This window comes from Canis lupus, chromosome 29, assembly GCF_011100685.1.
Source record: "Canis lupus familiaris isolate Mischka breed German Shepherd chromosome 29, alternate assembly UU_Cfam_GSD_1.0, whole genome shotgun sequence".
Classification (NCBI taxonomy): Eukaryota; Metazoa; Chordata; class Mammalia; order Carnivora; family Canidae; genus Canis; species Canis lupus.
The window spans coordinates 35,585,037-35,602,334 of record NC_049250.1 but is presented as its reverse complement, the minus strand read 5'-3'; the positions used below and the strand labels follow the sequence as shown (position 1 = coordinate 35,602,334).

At 35.3% G+C, this 17,298-nt stretch overlaps 1 long non-coding RNA gene across 4 annotated transcripts in view; it reads left to right on the top strand.

The window, feature by feature from the left end:
- Positions 1–17,298, top strand: part of LOC102155741 — a 31,640-nt gene extending 14,342 nt beyond the window's left edge. The window contains exons 3-8 of one of the 4 annotated variants that reach the window (XR_005380913.1): positions 2,115–2,210; positions 4,442–4,535; positions 12,135–12,274; positions 13,622–13,676; positions 16,644–16,729; positions 17,256–17,298. This is a non-coding gene — a long non-coding RNA (uncharacterized LOC102155741). Of the gene's footprint in view, positions 1–2,114; positions 2,211–4,441; positions 4,536–12,134; positions 12,275–13,621; positions 13,677–15,093; positions 15,128–16,643; positions 16,730–17,255 lie in introns of those variants that run through there. The other 3 variants (XR_005380912.1, XR_005380911.1, XR_005380910.1) reach the window with 3 other exon arrangements.

The following is a 17,298-nucleotide window of genomic DNA, read 5'->3' as shown; positions in this document are numbered from 1 at the left end:
CCTATTCTAGATTTCTTTTGATTTGTGTTTGTTTAATCACTAAATTTGTTGCCATCCTTTACCTATATGTCATTAATTTAAATCAGTTTTCTTGGCAGTACAGTATTCTTGGATCTTGATTTCTTTTTACTCACTTTGACAGTCTCAATTTTAATTGTTCTGATCACAATTCCTGTGAATGGGGAATCATTCAATCTGCTGAAGACTTGAATAGAACAAAAAGGTAGAAGAAAGGCAAATTTGCACTCTGCTTAAGCTGAGACATCTATTTTCCTTTTTCCTCAGACATCAGTGCTCCTGGTTCTGGGAACTTTAGACTCAGACTGTGGTTTATGCCATCAGCTTTCTAATTCTGGGGCTTTGGAATCTTCTTACTCAGGCCTTTAGACTTGGACTGAATTATACCAATGACTTTTGTCCAGATTGCAGGTAGCAGATTTCTATAATAAATTTTTCCCTCTCTCTCTCTCTTTATATATATATATATATATATATATATATATATATATATATATATTCTGTGTATAAATATATACATATATACACACACACATATTCTTTACACAGACAATACTGAATACATGTTAACAGTTGTCTATATTATTGCAGTTGTGTCTATATTATTCGATTTTAAAGGTCCCAAGATTTGTCTTTTTTTAAGTATCTCAAATTAATGCTTATTTTAACTTAAAGCATTTAATATTTGCATGCTTACTTCAATTTTGATCTTTTATGTACTCTTTTGCTTCAGTCTCTTATAGAGAACATGAAAAACACTTTTGCCATCACTCTTTCTAAAACATGGGAAATTGATTTCCTCATTATTTTTTGATAGTCAATTCCAAAGAATCATGGTTGTAAGCTCTGCTACTGTTAGATAATAGCCTACATGGTAGATACTCTTGGAAGATGGCCACATCCCAATCTTCAGAATGGGAATATGTTTTCTAAAGTGGTAAAGGGAACTTTAGTGATGTGATTAAGGATCTTGAGATGGGAATATACTCTGAATTCCCTGAGTAGGCCCAGTGTAGTTAAGAGTGATCTTAAAAAGGAGACTGGAGAGCAGCCCAAGTAGCTCAGCGGTTTAGTGCTGCCTTCAGCCTGGGGTATGCTCCTGGAGACCTGGGATCGAGTCCCACATCGGGCTCCCTGCATGGAGCCTGCTTCTCCTTCTGCCTGTGTCTCTGCCTCTCTTTCTCTCTCTGTGTCTCTCATGATTAAATAAATAAAATCTTTAAAAAAAAAAAAAGACTGGAGGGTCACTGGTGAGGAAATCACTGTAACTTAAATTTTATATAATATATATACATATACATATTATGCTTATATACATATAGTATATGTATACATATGCAAAAATATGCATATATATGGTTTTTAGTTATTTATTTTCTGAGATCTCAAATTTGCCAATCTCAGGTATGCTAATAAGATATTTTCAAAAATATAACTTCCAACAATTGGGAGGAATTGCCTTGCCTTTTGTTATCAGGGTTTCTCTCTTATTCTCTATTTATTTAATTAATTATTCATACATTTTGTTTATTTCTTCATTCACTTTAAATAACTTGACAAGTACCATTCTGAACACAGCAAAGCCCTGACTGCAAAGTAGATTATAACTCAGTGGGAGAAATCAGGCGTTAACTAATAACCTTAACAACAAGGTAGAATTGAATCAGTACCACATAAAAGCATACACAATGGACCTAGGGAATGTGAGAGGGATGATTAATTGTGCTTGGAAATATAGAAAGTGAAGAGACTTGAATTGGATCCTCAAAACGTAAAGCATTTCAAAAATCGAGAATGAAGAACAAAGAGTTATGGAAATTTTGGTATTCCTGATCCAGCAGTACATCCTTTCTTTTCTGTCATTTTACTGAATATCTGCTCAAGAATTTGATGTTTTTAAAGTCAAAATAAAATAATATATGATCTAAAGCCACCTTTTGTTTTTTCATGTCTTATTATGGCTTAGTGAGACACTTCTGGTACAATGGAAAAATAATTAAGCAATAACAATATGTTTTAATACACGATTGGCATACAAACTTGTGCTTAGTACTGGTCCCTGTTTAGTCTGTCTGACTTTCTTTTTTTTTGAACAGATGAAAAGAAATCCAGGTTTGTTCTATTCAACTGCCATTCCACAAACATTTTTGGAGGGATAGTACATGCCAGAGAGTGTTCCTCTATAGCCGAAGGTGAGATTATACACCAGTAGCGATAGAGGTCTGCTTCTCTCTTCAGATCTGTTGGAGTCAAATACTTTGGAAACAACAAAGGGAGGAGAAATTTCTGGAGAGAAATTGTTGCTGCTGTTTAAATACCAAATACAGGTTACACCGTCATGTGTGCTGAATTTACTCTTTGGTAAAGTGCTGTTTTGTCATGTTAGGTATTAAGGCCTTGCCATAATAAATTACCACAGAGTAAGTGGCTTAAACAACAACTTATTTTCAAACAGTCCTCAAGGCTGGAAAGCCCAAGATCAAGGTTGTGAAAAGGTTCCTCTTTTATTGACGGCTCCTTTGCAGGCTTAGGGGTAGCCATTTTTGCAGGCTTATGGACAACCATTAATCTATCCTCTGTGTGTGTGGGGGGGGGGCGGTGGGGAGAGGGAAAGAGAGAGAAGAAGAGATGGAGAGAGAGAGAGAGAGAGAGAGAGCGCTTTTCTTATAATGCCATCAGTCCTGTCAGATTAGAGTCCTGTCATTATGACCTTGCTTAACATTAATCATCTCCTAAGGATTCACATTTGGGGGATCAGAGCTTCAACACAGGAGCTTGGGGAGATATAAATCAATTCATAGAGGTCACCCAAAGACCAAATGGAATTAAATAAATTCTGTTAAATGTAGTGAGTACCTGCTAAATGCCAAACACCATTTCTTGTGTTGGGGATAATTGTGGAACATCCTTAATTATATTGGTTAATATTTTATTGGAGAAAGGCTGAAGATTAAAAGACGGCAACTAAATAAAAGCATGTTTGTGGCTTAAAGCCAATTCTATGAAATAAACAAGTGGGGTGATAACGACAGAGTAACCAAGAAGGGAGAAGCATACTCCTTTAGATAAGTTAACGCTTTTAGCCTCTCCAAAGAGGTAATATTTGAACTCAGATGAAAGGAATGAAATAGAGTCAGCTATGTGAAGATAAGAGTAAATAATTTTCTAGGCAGAAGAAGCAGCAAGTGCCTAAAACTTGAGAGGAAAAAAGTGTTTCAAGTTCTAGGAAATGATGGGAAACCAGGCTGACTGAGGTGGAATGAACATTTGGGGAACAGGTTTAAGATGAGCTTGTGCAAATAGGCCAGGGTCAAATTCTTTAAGGTCTAAGGAGCAGCAGTAGGGAATTAGAAATTTATTCAGAATTTAATGAGAATCATAGCAGGGTTTTAAAAAGAGGATTAACATAATCTTACACCTGTTTAAAAAAAGATTATTCTGGCTTGCTGTGTGGAGAATAGATTGTGGGAGGAAATAGAGACGCCAATAACTCATATAATGCTTTTTTGTAGATTAGAAAAAGGTATCTATTAAGACACGTATTCACTGTATTTTCAGTGAATATAATTCACTGTATTCTCTACCTGTCAGAGAATTTGCATTATTGTATTATTCAGATTTTGTTGGAATACGACAGCTCATCCAACTTAAGTGTTCTAATTAATAAACAAATATACCATATATATTAGAGGAATGATGCCCCTTCGTGTACATGAACAATTCTTGGAACCATTGAGGGAAGGAAGGAAACCACGTGAGGGTCCTGCATTGATCCAACCGAGGGAGAGTGTTGAACCTCTACGTCTTAGTGCCTAATGGCAATGAGAAAAGCAGCAAGATTCAAAACATATTTGTAAGGCTAATGATGAATAGAATTAGGAGATGGAAAAACAAAGAATCTAAGATTATATATATTCGAGTCACTAATGTATAAAAGAAAAGGTTTTTTGTTTTATTTTTGTTGTTGCTCCTGGTGTTGGGGGCAGAAGGGGAAGGAATCAAGCCCTTTTTTGGTTCCATGATTATTAAAGTATAATGTTTGTGAGAGAGGAAGGTAATCATGTTATTGAATATTGATTGAGATAATATAAAGTCACAGTCATGAAGGACCTCCCATGCCAGTCAATATGAGGTGATGTCTAACAAATCATTCATTATGAACTAAAGGAATTTTGCAGAAAAGAGAAATGGAATATAATCGTTGAGCTCACGTATTTAACATTCTGAATTGTGATTTTTCTTAAGCAGATAAAGTCATGTAAATTTGGTTGAAGAACAAATGGGAGATGCAGCTGCTTTGGGGCTGGTAGGCGGATGCCCATCAGGTTGTTCAGAACTACGTGTCACTGCCATCCAGAAAGCTCAGTTCTGTCTGTTGACCTAATGAAAACTTCATAGTGACTGCTATTATTTTCTTTTCCAGATAAAGAAATTAAGGATATTGTATGCTCTGATGTTATTCCTGATGTTATTCCTTCATCTAGAAGATCCTTGCTAACTTAGATTTACTACCTAAGGTAATATAGTGCCACCTGAGAAATTGGTGGTGGAACCTGTACTTCCAAATACATTGACAAGGAGTCGGCATGGAAAAGGGGTTGATTGGAAAATTCTGGTACATTCTAGTAAAGGACATTCTAGTAAATAATACACTAGTCCATGGTCATTCCATCAGAGTTGAATTTCATAAGCAAAAATCACTGATGAAAACTCCAGATCTTTGCAAAGATGCTTCTGGATATCCTGAGGCCTGGTTTTGCTCAGTATACAAGGAAATTTAATGCGCCATTGGGAAATGTTTTCTATGGAGAGGAAGAGTTCAGGTCATCAAATAACCAGATTATGGAACACACATGTTTAGAGGCTGTCACAACAGATTTTATATATACTAGGAGGGAAGTCACTCTTACTGGAATTTTCCAGTAGGCATCACTGCAAATTTATAAGATATTATACTGCTGTTTGCAAATTAAAGGAAAAGTAAAGGTTTATTTGGGGGATAATAATGTATTGAACTAAATATAAGATAAAATTCTCATCAGCATTAAATCACCTATAAAATTCTCTGGAAGTATGTAAAAGCCTTAGTGGAAATCAGAAAAAGTAGACATTAAAAAAAAAGTTCTCTCTTTTCTTTTGCTGCAGACTACAAAGATAGTTCTAAAAATATCAACAAAAACAAGTTTTTATATGCATTCATATCAAAATAAGGATTATAATTTGGAATACACACACACACAGACGCACACACACTCTGTCTTTAAGGGTATGTTATACCTCAATAAAAAAAAAAAAAAATCTACCCTTGTGTTAAGTCACTTCTCCAAGTCAAAGACCACAAGAAAATACATAAATTAAATTAGGACAGGCTAATCATTATGATTTTATTAGCAACTCAACCTTGATCTCACTTTCAAAAAGAAAGGAAAAAGAGAATGAAGCTTTAACAATTAACATTTAGTTGTTTATTTCTTAATAAGTAACTTGAATTTTTTCCAGTCTTTTTTACAGGATGAGTTTCCAAAATTCAGTCCAAATTACTGCTTAAGGCCCGGTGTCCAACTCAGCCACACAGTGAGGTCATACTACAAATTTTCGCCGGAGTCTGGAAAGGCAGCTTTATCATTACATAGAAACAAAATCTCAACCCCAATACCAAATGATAATATTTTAGTTGAAACCGTGCTTAATAAATGTGGGTCTAAAAGACAATATAAAAGAAAACCAAAAGACAATATAAAAGAAAACCAAAAGAAAATGGCTTTTACCATTATTCTTACCTGTATTTTGTCTTTGTTTTGTCTTTCTGGGAAAGAGAAGCATATAAAGATGAAAAAATTTAATGAGGTGAAAATTTTAAGGACAGTAATACGTTTGAATTCAAACTTTCCTAAGACAGATTACATGGCCACACATAAATAATGCACAAACTGGCATGCATCTGTAGCACTTCTAAGTTTTTTTTAAAAAGATTTTATTTATTTATTTATTTATTTATTTATTTATTTATTTATTTATTTATGAAAGAGAAAGAGAGGGAGAGTGCCTGCGTGCGAGCACACAGAAATGTGAGCAGAGGAAGCAGGAGCAGAGGGCGATTGAGAAGGAATGGAAAGAATCTTGAGACTCCACACTTGTGTATTGAGCTGGACTTGGGGCTCTACCTCAGGACCCTGAGATTTTGACTCAAGGGAAATCCAGTTGGGTGCTTAACCAACTGAGCCATTCAGGCACCTGGCTTCTTATTATTTTATATACTGGATGGATGTGAGACTTCTCCCCTGACCCCTATTTTTTTTTTTTTAAAGCCAGAAGAATGTTAGAGAGGACCACTATTTTTCTAATATAATCCCATGTTAAGGATTCTGAATAAAGAATAAGATGAAGGTCAGACATTTGCTGTATGAATTTAATTCAGGGAAGAATGATTCGGTCATTGTAGATGTAGAGCCTATGCATTTGGAAAATCACTTAATTTTTTTAAGCCTCAAATATGCATCTAATTAACTTGTTTTCCTCTTAATTATATCAACTATGTTCATTATGTGTCAGGACTTGCTTTATTCCACCCATGGTTCACTTGAGACGACAAAAATGTGTAAGAGTGTTTGTATATGTATATGTTTGTATGTAGTGTGGAGTATAGAGTAAGTATGATTACTCAATAATCAAATAAATGACAATATATAAGTGAATATATTTATGTTCAAATATATTGTACTATAATGCATTGTGTGTGTGTATATATTATGTAATCAGGTAATCTACATCAATTTGTAGGATGTAATCATCGATGGGTCATATCAAGTCACTGTGATATTTCTTTTTTTTTTTTAAGATTTATTTATTCATGAGAGACACAGAGAGAGAGGCAGAGACATAGGCCAAGGGAGAAGCAGGCTTCCTGTGGGGACCCCAATGTGGGACTTGATCCCAGGACCCCGGGATCACGACCTGAGCCAAAGGCAGACACACTCAACCACTGATCCAGCCAGGCATCCCTCACTGTGACATTTCTAAATTATAAAGTGTTTACTGTGCCTTAAGTTTCTCTTAAGAGAAACTGAGCTGTGCATGAACACTGATCACTCAGAATTTTAGGGTGAAGATATGGTGCTTGAACTAGAATGACATTTCTAGGCCACGTGACCAAACTCTGAATTCTGTTAAGAGTAGGTGAAAATGCTGGATCTACTCAGAGAAAAGAGAGATCCAAACCAAGAAAATGGATGTTGGCCAAGGGAGAAAAATGGCCCACAACACACTAGCTTCTGGGTTACTTGGGCAGCGACAGCTGTTAAATAAATGTCATGCCTCTATTTTTCACAAATGAATGAGTCACAAATTGTTTGAAATAAAATTATGCATAAGGCTTTGGCTTTAAAATTGTAAATAGTTTGTTCAGTGGTTGAGTTAATTACACATGGTGTCTATATTAGAACAGATATGTGAATCTTACAAATAGGGTTTTTAAAAATTGGAGAAGGAAATGTACCTTTCTTCTCTTAAGTCTATTTCAGGGATAAAAGTAACACAGAGGAGGAAAGCGTTTTGCTTTATAACATGCTCTGTTCTTTCAGATAGTCAGACAATAAGACCTAGAGCTGAGTACGCAGGGAAGTAGTGGCAGTATTATTAGATTATCTCCAAGAACACTGGTTTTCTACTTCTTTTAATTAAACCATCTTATCAGTTCCTTTATGCATATTCCAAAGAATAAGAAATAAAAAAGCAGAAACCCCAGCAGTTTATCAGAGTGCTAGTGGATCTGTATTTCTCCTCCAGTTACCACAGATTGCTTTTATATCTGTAATAGCATTTCTGTAGCTTAAAATATAATTTAATAACACTGCCTTATGATAGATGGGGGAAAATGTTTGCTTAAGTTTTTCATCCCCTTCTGCTTCCTACTTAATTTTTTCAAACTTCAAATAATTTACATCAACCTGGTTATTAAGATTTGATTCTGGAAGTCCTTGAATTTCCTATAGGTTTCCATAGTACTATCTGTGACATAATTAAAAATAGATTATTTAAGTGTTTTTTTTTTTAAATTATGTAATGTACAAACACAATAGCTTAAAGAAAATTATAACATTGTAGATAAAGCTGACCAGTTTCCATCTACCCGCTTCTCTTTTCTTTTGAATTAACCATATCATAACTTTTGTAGTATATTATTTTATTCCTTCTTTAAAAAGATTTGTTTATTTATTTGAGAGAGAGAGAGAGCAAGAGAACAGAGGGGAGGGGCAGTGACAGAGAGAATCTTAAGCAGACTCTATGCGGAGACTGAGAAGGGGCTCAATATCATGACCTTGAGATCACAACCCTGAGATCATGACCTGAGCAGAAGCTAAGAGTTGGTCAACTAACCAAAGGTGGCACTCAGGCACTACTATTTTGTTCCTTTAAAAATAAACTAAATAATAGTTTATAAATAATACTAAAATAATTATTAATAATAAATATTTATTAATAAATAATAAAATAATTCCTTTAAAAATGCACATATATGTACGCATCGGGAATTTATAATATTATTTCATGTTATTTATACATTTACATAAATTGGATTCTGTTTTTGCACTATTGAACAGCTCTTGTTTTTACTAAAAAATTGTTTTTGGATTTATCTATGTTAACTGGCTCATTTCTTGTACTCATTTATTTATTTATTATATATATATATATATATATATATATATGCCACCTTTTATGTACCCAGTCCTCGTCTGATAGATGCTTAGAGAGTTCACAATATTTTACTATTACAAACTGTGGCAGTGAATATCCGTGTACATATTTCTTTATTTTATGTGCTAGTGATCTCTTTAGGAGTAGATACAGTAGGAACTGTTAGGTCACTTTTTTTTTTTTTTTAATAGTAGTTACTTGAACTTTTTTTATGTGTTACCTAATTGGTTGATCAATTTCCATGCTTAGAGGGAGTATCTGTCAACGTCTGACATAACAAAGTGACTTTTATTCAGTCCCATGGGAAAAGACATTATCTCTTTATTTTTGAGAATTTTATTTGCTTAGTTATCAGAGAGATTCAGTATCTTTTTATTATTAGAATCCAAATTAAATTTTTAAAGTTGTGGGTTCGTATACTCTTTGTACTTTTTTTGTTGAGTGATTTTTTTTTTCCTTATTTATATGTAGGGTTGGAACAATTATTTGTGGGTCATCTATAAAGCAAGTATTTTCTCCCAGTCTGATTTGTTTTAAGACATGAAATTGAATTACTGTTAAAAGTTTTTAGTTACATTTGTATCCCTTTTTCCCTGTTATTATGCTTTTCAGTTCTTTTTAAAGAAAGCTGCCTTTCTCTCATTGCTGCCAGGGCTTAAGAGATCAGTTGCTGGGACAAGAAATTTGAATCCTGATTCAGTCCCTTATTATCTGTGACCTTTCAGGAAGTTTATTAACCTCTCTGATGCATAATTACCTTTTCTGTAAATTGAATAATAATAAAATAATAATTGGATTTCCCTCCTTAATAGGGTTATTGATAGAATTAATGTTTGTATGGCATTCGAGTGTCTAAGGTATAGCAGGCACCATATAAGAGTCAGAAAGGTCTGCTATTTTCTAATCGTTAAAAAATTTTATCTCCCATATCTTAGGCCATTAATTCATCTGGAATATATTTTTGGATATGTTGTATTATAGTCACATAAGTTTATTTTTTCCACATGGATGATCAATTTTCCTAATAACATATTTTAACTACCTTATTCTTTAATCACTGCATAGTGAATCTTATTCTGTTATTCATTACCATGTACACATAGATCAATTTTGAGTTCTCTGTTCTTTTCCAGAAATCTATTCGTCTGATGCTATGACAAGATTAAACTGTTAAAACTTTATAAAATATTTTGATATTTGGCAGACCACTGACTTTCCAATCTTGTCTTCTCATGAGTGAATATGGTAAATTTCTATAAAACTTAAAAAAATGCAGGCATAAATCTTCATCTTGACTCACTGAATTATGGATGTGTAGGGTAAAAGTGCTGGGAATAAACATGTTAGACACTTAGTCCAACTCCCTTTTTTGACAGATGAGGAAATTGGTGCTGAGAGAAGCATAAAGGTCATTTTTCAGGATCAATAAGGTAGTTAATGATTTTGGACGTAAACGTACGTCATCTGATTTACTTCAACTTATTTTAGTCATGTATTTGGCCAAGTTCCTTGTTTCTTATCTAATATCCCATTATCCAGTAGCGAGTGAGAGGGTCTGTGCATAGCAGATGAATAAGATCTATCCTTACCGTTGAGAAGCTTAGAGTAGAAGAGGAAATGGGAGAAGTCAGCAGACACTTCAATGCTACATGATAACTAATAACAGTGACTACGACAGGGAATCTAGCAGGGGGCAACAAGAAATCATTTGTGGAGTATTGGGGAAAGAGAAGTTAGTTAATGTAGATATTAACAGTAGATAAGCTTTCTTCAAGGAGAAGGTTGGTGGGAAGGTGTCAGAGTACACCAGGAGTAACATCACAGCTGTGTGGACAGACATGCTCTGCTCAGGGTAGAGCAAAGTTTGTCCAAAGACTTAAGTGATGTGTTGAGGACAGAGATAGGCTGGGGCCAGATGGAGATGCACAGTATGCTTTTTCAAAGCATTTGAATCTTTTTCCATAGTTATTGAAAAGATATTAGATACAAAAGGAAGTGGCATAGATTTGCAGTTTAGGAAAATAGATGTGGGATGGAAAGAAAAGATCATAGGTGGAGAGGTAAGTAAGAAGCAATTAGATCCTTATCTAAGGCATTTATAATAGAGATGGGGGAGCATGTGTTTTGATCTGAGCAGAATATACCACTTATAGACCTCGTGAGTGAATAGAGTGTCTGTGTGGAGAAGTGGTATTTGGCTTGAGTGAACTGTTATTTAATAAATTAGTAATTATCGGAAGGATAAATTAGGAGGGGGAAAATGGGAAGAGAATAATGAGATGCAATGAATACAGATGAAAAATGAAGTACCTTTGAGACTTTCCAGGTTGTGGATCAAGTGGGCAACTGGCAAAATGGATCTGAAGGATTCACCTGGGGCACTGTTAACCCAGAGCTGGATTTGAAATCCTGGGTAATGGCACTGCCTCAAAGAAAGCGTTTAGAGCAGTATGAAAAGTGACCTGCAAATGGAATCCCAGGAAAATCCTGAGCATCAAAGGGTCAGACAGAGGAAGAGAAGACCATTAAGATAGGCCAATCAGAGTAGTAGATGGAGTCACAGGAGAGAGTGCCATTGCTTGAGCCAGAGAAGCAGCGACCATTGTATTTTCAGCTCCCCGTTCTCAAAGGGCTCACACTTTATGCAGTGAATGTGTCTACAGTGGCAAATTCATGGACTCAGACAACCTGCACAGCAAGTTCCCTCTAGAGTTCGGTGTTTTGAATTTTGGGACATTTTAATTCTAGGCTTGTTCATAAGATGGCCATAATTTATCTTCTCAATTCCTTTCTCTCGTAGCAGTAGAATGTTTCATTTCCTTTAATAATCATGCTTCATACTTTCATTCTTAGCCCACGTTACCAAGCAGCACATATTTTTTTCCTATTCAATTTTCATATTTGATGTAGTCACATAAGGGTGCTATAAATAATAAATATGTATATATCTATATAATATGTCTACATCCCGCGTATGACATTACTATTGTCATTATGTTACCAGTAATTTATGCCTTCCTACAGATGGACGGGTTCTTGCACAGCACAGCTGAGCAACTTTCTATTGGTGGCAGGGGGTGGATGGTAGAGTCTTGTGGGTTTTTAATCCAACAGACCGTGCTGTCTCTATTGCTCTTTTCTTGGTCATTGGGTATGTAGCACCATCACTCCAAGTAACCTCAGTCTTTAAATATGCAATTAGAAGCACACTAAAAGACACAAAAACCTTCATTACCCAAAAGTGCTTAAATCATTTCCCTAATAGCTCCTCTGCAGTGCAGTGAGAAGCCAGTGCTGGGCAATGACTAAACATCTTAAAGTTTCTGAAAATACCCATTAAAAAAATTCAGACAATTTTATTTCTCTCTAATGACTCTGTGTTTCAGCACATTCAAAATCACATTACCCTATTTCTTCAGGCAAACCTCACAAGCAAAGCCCCCACAGGCGGACCCGCTGGGAAACAAGGCTCAGCCTGGGGAGGTAAACAGCGCTCTCCCATGGCCTGCTGGGCTGTTACTTGAGACATTCAGTAAAGGAGACACTTCGGGGCTACCAGGTGGGATGGCTTTTTAGACAATTGTAATTCTCTGTGATTTTGTTCAACAACAGCCTGTTGTTATTTCCTCTCTGGTGGCAGGAGCTGATTAAGTCAGCCCACACCAGTAAGAATTGCTGACCTGCTAAATCTCCTCCAGAACATTTCTTTGCTTTGCCATTTGTTTTGATATTCATGGCATTGTTGGAACTGTGGTTATAATGGTCCCACTTGGGCTAGTTACCTCTACTTAGTCATTTCAGAATGGTCTCATTTTCCCATCTTGTAAAACTCCCTGAAATTAAAACACCCTGGGTGCTTAATATAAGAAGTCACAGAGCAGCTCTGGTTAAATCTAGGCCCAGTGGAGGGAATGTCAGCGAGAGGGGCTTCTGCCAGGCCATCTGTAGTGGACATCTGCTCTATTTGCCTGCCCAGAATCCATTCTCCCTTTTCTCGGCTATCAGCAGCTAGGTGATTTTTCTATCTGGTGAACACATCCCTGCCCCTATTTTGATGTGGGTGATTTGTGTGAGGTGAAGTTCTGGGCTTCAGGGCGTCCATGTGACCAAGCGGGGGGCAGTACACAAGGGGACTGGTTCAAGGATGATACACCAGTTGGTGAAATCTAAATGTGTGCTGGCTGTATGAAAAACACAAGAAGAATCTCTAATTTGTAGGGTTATGGAAATGGCACAACCACTGGATGGAAGTTGCAGATTCTGGGAGAAAGTAATAGAAATGAAAGCATTCAAAAATCTCTTTTGTTCAGCAAGACAATGCACAGGATTAAATTTAGACTTTGTTAAGTGAAAGATGCATATTAAATTTGTGGGGGAAAACCTTTAAAAGAATAGAAATAGAGTGAATAACTTATAAAATAGTACAAAGGAAAATGAGAAGAAAGTGGAAAAAAAATGTAAATTCCGAATGAAGGCAATAAGAAAAGACAGTGGGAGAAATAGTACAAAATGGAATGGTTGATAGAATTCACATGTATTACAATCACAATAAATGTAAGTGGATTCAACTCTCGAGAGGTTATATATCTCTAAAGTTATAAATGTTATATATTGCTAACAATTCTAATTCATCAGAATGATGAGAAAATTGAGAATTTAGTGTGCCTCGTAAAAATATTTCATTAATATTTACTATCTCCTTTCCTTTTTTTTTTGGCCTTTATTAGTATAATGTCATCCACTTTCAAAGTTCTCAAGTTGGATTCTTCACAATATAAGTTTTATCTTTTTCATATTCTAATCTAAGCACTATAATTTTCCAAGTTCCAATTAAGCAGAAAATCACAAGTTTTGACACGGAGCATTTTCATAATCATTTATTTCGAGGTATTTTTGTATTTCTCAGCATGATTTTACTCATGAAGAGGTGAAAATCTTCTCAAAGGAGAGCTCAGGATAAGGTGAGTGAGAGGGAAAGGGGAATTAGCAGTAGCCTAGAGTACCAACATCTGACAAGCTAGAGGAAAAAGACCAGGAAAGTTCCTGAAAAGGCTGACAAGGCAGTGAGTAAAAGCGAAAGAGTGTTACATTATAGAGATCCGGGTCAGTGTCTGGCAGCAGAGCTAACTGGAGGGCAAGTTGGAGGCCAAGCACTCAGATTGCCAAGCAGGAGGAGAAATGGATGAGGGTTGCAAGGCAGCCCACCACACCCTGCCCTGGCTTCTTATCACACCACTATGGACTCCTTTGCAGAATGGTACTCGTATATAATGGTTTCAAACAACACATGCATCATTGACTCTGTGCAGGATGTCACTCAATCAGTTTGGGCTTGCTTTATTTTATTTTATATATATATATTTGGTATCCTGTACATTGCAGTGGGTGTGAAGATAGTATTTTAATATTTGTACAAAATTTAATTTAATTTTAATTGTTCTATGTATATAACTGAATTTCTAAATAATAATTAAAAAAAGGTTCTTATGAAAAAAAAAATGAGGCAGCTCCTTATTCCGGAGGTTCGTTCACTTATTGGTTTCTGTTTCCATTTCCATGTGTTCTGTTCTGTTCTTCTCCAGTGCCCTCTATTTCCTGTGTTATGCAAGTGCATATCTTCAGGGCTTTCCTATTACCCACAAATCTTCCATGATCCCAACACTCCTTGAAATACTATCTTCATCACTCTCTCCATCACCTTCAAGTTCTTTATAAATGCCAACTACACTTAGGAAACAAGACTCAAATGCCTTGGGGTCAAATATGTATGTTTAGGTATATATAAATAGATAAAATAAATAAGTAAATAAATATAAAAAACACTAATGGAGATTAAAGAAAGAGGAAATTTGCCGCTTCTGCAGATATTCAAATTTTATTTATTTTATTTTATTTTATTTTATTTTATTTTATTTTATTTTATTTTATTATTTTATATTTTTTAAGATTTTGTTTATTTATTCATGAGAGACACACAGAGAGAGAGGCAGAGACACAGGCAGAGGGAGAAGCAGGCTCCATGCAGGGAGCCCGATGTGGGACTCAATCCCAAGACTCCAGGATCATGGCCTGGGCTGAAGGCAGGCACTCAACCGCTGAGCCACCCAGGCATCCCTCAAATTACATTTTGTAGAATATATAGAGAGTTGGAAAAAAAAGAGGTTTTTGGTGAAATTCTACAGAGGTTCATGGTTTGAATTCTCTGGTTTCCAGCTTTGCTTGGTTGCTTCTAAACCCAATCCAAAAAAAAAAAAAAAACCCAATCCATTTTTAATCCAATTTTTTCTCACCCATATGTTAGTTGATATAGCTAGCTCTTTAAGAATAATAGCATTTTTAAATTTTTCTGTTTTTCCATTCTGCTTTATATTTCAACAGGCTTCTCTTACAAAGAAAGGAAAGAAAAAGATAGGTAGGAATATTTTTCTTGTCTTTAGCCCTAGGACTCCACAAATTACGCTATTAAATATCCATCCTTGGTGTCTCTCCCCACTCCACTGCAGTTAGTAGATTGAGTTTAGAAGACAATTGCTTTTATTTCAAAAAGTGCTCGGCTTGGGTGTTTTGTCTCATTCAAATGCATCTACTAGCTAATTTGTTTATGTGACCAATTGCAAGACTCACCTGGTCTTTAGGCTTTGTTCGTAAGGTCATTAAGGTCAGTTTTTCCAAGGGTACTTCTAACTTGGGCATTCTGTGATGGTGATGCAGAAGCTATGTGAGAGCAGTCAGCTGGACTTCACATGCATGTGGAACAAGGTGTGTATGTGTGTGTGTGTGTGTGTGTGTGTGTGTGTGGAACACTGCATAGATGTTATTGGACACTTGTTCTGGAGGAATGTCTTGCTAGCTTTAGTGAATTGATCAACTCACTGTTTAGATTGCAACACTTTCCTTAGAGGCCATTACACCAAAATGCCTAGCCTAAGCGGTGTACTTTCCATTAAAAGAAAAGAAAGACTTTATAGGTGCCAACAAAATGAACTTTAATACTTTGAAATGCAATGCCTATCTTAGGTAGAAGCACAAGAAAGATTTAAAATATATTACCGACAGATCACACAGAACTTTCCTAAAATTAATCACATATTCATTTCAGAATAGGAAAATTATTGCTTTTTAGGATTGGGTTTGTTTGGTAACTAAAAATGTCAGAAATACTCATAAAGAAGGGAGATCTCAATAGGTAGTCAGATAGCTTAGGTGGTGGACAATGTATGAGAATTAACATTTGCATGACAACGTGCGAAGGACACCAACTTCATTTATGATAATCAAACCCATGTTTAATAATCACCAAGGTTTGCCAAAGTTAGAAACTTTTCCTTAAACTCTGTGAATAGCTTTTTTCCTAAAATACTAAACTTCAGATAATGAGCCAGATTTGGGAGAGTGAAGAAATCCCTAGTACACGGTCAGTACTCAGTAGTAGGCACTCATTAAGTTAAATCAAATGATGGAACTTTAATTCAGTCATAGGTTCAAGGCCTGGCTATTATTGGCTTCAAAATCCTAGAGAGGTCACCAAGCTATCCTGAGTCTAATTTCTCACTGAAAATGTATATGACTTTCAATGTTTTGAAGGGGATAGAGAATCATACGTATAAAAATGATTTGAAAACTATATATTGCTGTATAAACTACTAATATCAATATATGTCCTCCTAGCCAGATGTATTTTGAATTCAAATATACTTAAATTTTAGAAAAGTAATGTAGTCTATTATGTAATACCAACAGCAGAGACTTTGGCATTGAATAATCAAACACATTTATAAAATATTTCAGCAGGGATATTTGTGAATATTCATACGAGGTAAGACAAATAAATATGATACATAACTTTATTTCAGTGTAAGCCAGCTTAAATGAATTCAGGCTGCATACGTGTTCAGATTGCCTCAAAATAGATTATAATTTTTTTTCAGTTTTCTGAGACTTTGGATATCAGAATTGCAGATAAGAGGAGATTGGGGACTTCAATTAATATTAGAATGAAGAGAGGGGACTCTAGGTGAGCAGCTTCCATTGACCACTGGATCATTCATAAAATATTATCTCTAAACTTTAAATAAAGACAGGATTGGAGATTTCTAGCTTTTGCATATATATATGGCTATCTCTGTCATACTAGAAAGTCATCTCTATGACTTCTTTTCCCCCTTATATAAAGTTTATTTTTTCAAAGTTTAAAAAAAATTGATACAGATTGTATGAGTACTCAAATCATTTCCCCAAATATAATTTTTTAATAAGTAGAAAATGGTGTACACTTTTGGCTTGCTTGGGACTAATATCTGCTTTATGTGATTGGTTACTAGAATATAGTCATGTTTCTCCTTGAGTTCCTTGGAAATTGGGCTGTTCTCATTGTTGAACAAGGCCCTGCCTTGCTAGAGTTATGTAGCTCTAGTATAGAAACATAATTTCCAAATGTTTTCATAATTAATTTGACAGGCTTTTGTAAGGATGAGTAGCATGAAAACTTTTCAGTAGATGTTCCGTAGACAAATATATTATTTTCTGCTTAATCCATATAGTATTCAATTCAGGAACAGAGAAGAAATAGAAATATTCCAGGAC